Source organism: Ascidiella aspersa, chromosome 5, assembly GCF_963924565.1.
Source record: "Ascidiella aspersa chromosome 5, kaAscAspe10.2, whole genome shotgun sequence".
Classification (NCBI taxonomy): domain Eukaryota; kingdom Metazoa; phylum Chordata; class Ascidiacea; order Phlebobranchia; family Ascidiidae; genus Ascidiella; species Ascidiella aspersa.
In genome coordinates this window covers 9,981,188-9,983,687 of record NC_139451.1, presented here as the reverse complement: position 1 = coordinate 9,983,687, position 2,500 = coordinate 9,981,188, and the positions used below count along the sequence as shown (strand labels likewise).

Below are 2,500 nucleotides of genomic sequence, written 5' to 3'. Positions count from 1 at the left end.
TAAATCAGTTATGGTTCATTTGATCGTACGTTTTACGTGGTTAACTGTGGAAATGCTAGAGCTAATACATGCGTGAAGCGCCGACCTCGCGGGAGGCGTGCTTTTATCAGACCAAAAACCGACCGGGCTTCGGCCCGCAACCTTTGGTGACTCTGGATAACTTTGCGGATCGCACGGTCTCGCACCGGCGACGGATCATTCAAGTGTCTGCCCTATCAACTTTCGTCGGTACGGTACTGGCCTACCGAGGTTCTTACGGGTAACGGAGAATCAGGGTTCGATTCCGGAGAGGGAGCCTGAGAAACGGCTACCACATCCAAGGAAGGCAGCAGGCGCGCAAATTACCCATTCCCGACGCGGGGAGGTAGTGACGAAAAATAACAATACAGGACTCTAAACGAGGCCCTGTAATTGGAATGAGTACACTTTAAAACCTTTAACGAGTATCCATTGGAGGGCAAGTCTGGTGCCAGCAGCCGCGGTAATTCCAGCTCCAAAAGTGTATATTTAAGTTGTTGCGGTTAAAAAGCTCGTAGTTGGATTTTGGGCGCAGGCGGCCGGTCCGTCGCAAGGCGTGTACTGGCCGTCCTGGCCTCACCTCCGGTTCTCCGCCGGTGCCCTTGACTGAGTGTCGGCGGCGGCCGGAACGTTTACTTTGAAAAAATTAGAGTGTTCAAAGCAGGCGATTCGCCTGAATAATGGTGCATGGAATAATGGAATAGGACCTCGGTTCTATTTTGTTGGTTTTCGGAGCGCGAGGTAATGATTAAGAGGGACAGACGGGGGCATTCGTACTGTGCCGTTAGAGGTGAAATTCTTGGATCGGCGCAAGACGAACGACTGCGAAAGCATTTGCCAAGAATGTTTTCTTTAATCAAGAGCGAAAGTCAGAGGTTCGAAGACGATCAGATACCGTCCTAGTTCTGACTATAAACGATGCCAACTAGCGATCGGGGGGCGTTAGTTTTACGACCTCTCCGGCAGCTTGCGGGAAACCAAAGTCTTTGGGTTCCGGGGGAAGTATGGTTGCAAAGCTGAAACTTAAAGGAATTGACGGAAGGGCACCACCAGGAGTGGAGCCTGCGGCTTAATTTGACTCAACACGGGAAATCTCACCCGGCCCGGACACAGTGAGGATTGACAGATTGAGAGCTCTTTCTTGATTCTGTGGGTGGTGGTGCATGGCCGTTCTTAGTTGGTGGAGCGATTTGTCTGGTTAATTCCGATAACGAACGAGACTCTGGCTTGCTAACTAGTTACGCGACCCAATCGGTCGGCGTCTAACTTCTTAGAGGGACTAGTGGCGTTTAGCCACACGAGATTGAGCAATAACAGGTCTGTGATGCCCTTAGATGTTCGGGGCCGCACGCGCGCTACACTGACCGGATCAGCATGTGCTCGCCTTGGCCGACAGGTCTGGGTAACCCGCTGAACCCCGGTCGTGCTAGGGATAGGGAATTGCAATTATTTCCCTTGAACGAGGAATTCCCAGTAAGCGCGAGTCATTAGCTCGCGTTGATTACGTCCCTGCCCTTTGTACACACCGCCCGTCGCTACTACCGATTGAATGGTTTAGTGAGGTCCTCCGATTGGACCTGGCGCGGCCGGCAACGGTCGAGCCGGCGTCCGAGAAGACGATCTAACTTGATCATTTAGAGGAAGTAAAAGTCGTAACAAGGTTTCCGTAGGTGAACCTGCGGAAGGATCATTAACGGTCTCGCAAACGCTTCGGCGAACGCGAAACTCGGACAAGCGAGAGAAAAAGTCTTTGCTACCCGGCGCCCGACCCGCGAGGAGCGGCGCGCCGGCCGGCGATTCGGTCACCCGGTAATGTTTGCGCGTCGAGTGCCGCGGTGCCGCGCGCTCCGGCTTCAAGCGTCGGCCTGGCCGACCGCTCGGCGCGGTCTATTTTGTCACCCTATAGTGCGAGGCACTGTGCGAGCGAAACAATCGTGGATGGCTCTTGGCGGTGGATCACTCGGCTCGTGAGTCGATGAAGGACGCAGCTAGCTGCGTGAATTAGTGTGAATTGCAGGACACATTGAGCATCGACGTTCTGAACGCAAATTGCGGCCTCGGGTCAATCCCGGGGCCGCGCCCGCCTCAGGGTCGCGTTGCAAACGTTCCGCGCGGGGATTTCTCCGCGCGGCTGCTGCGGCGTCGGACGCGCGAGCGCCCGTCCCGCTCAAGACAGCACGGCACGATGCGCGACGATCGCGACCAGAATCCCGCGCGGCGGCGGCGAGTCGACCTCGAAGAGGCCAACGGCTGGCGGCTCAAGGGCGGGAATCGAGGTGCGCGGCGGCGCGCGGCGCCGACGGCGAGCGCGGAACGGGAAGAATAGTCCCGGTCCTTACTTTCGGCCTGAGGTCGGACGAGGCTACCCGCTGAATTTAAGCATATTACTAAGCGGAGGAAAAGAAACTAACGAGGATTCCCTCAGTAACGGCGAGTGAAGCGGGATGTGCCCATCGCCGAATCCGCGCGCTTTTGGAGTGCG

General features: G+C 55.9%; 2 non-coding genes and 1 pseudogene across 2 annotated transcripts in view; all 3 read left to right on the top strand.

Annotated features, from left to right (window-relative positions):
• LOC146143001 (small subunit ribosomal RNA) overlaps positions 1 to 1,711 on the top strand; it is a 1,811-nt gene extending 100 nt beyond the window's left edge. Inside the window, exon 1 of the ribosomal RNA XR_014500246.1 lies at positions 1 to 1,711. This exon is cut by the window's left edge and continues 100 nt beyond it. This is a non-coding gene — a ribosomal RNA (small subunit ribosomal RNA).
• Positions 1,712 to 1,958: 247 nt separating this feature from the next.
• LOC146143000 (5.8S ribosomal RNA) lies at positions 1,959 to 2,112 on the top strand. The gene has a single exon (XR_014500889.1). It is a non-coding gene; the product is annotated as a 5.8S ribosomal RNA (ribosomal RNA).
• A 248-nt stretch (positions 2,113 to 2,360) lies between these two features.
• Positions 2,361 to 2,500, top strand: part of LOC146142999 (large subunit ribosomal RNA) — a 2,640-nt pseudogene continuing 2,500 nt past the window's right edge.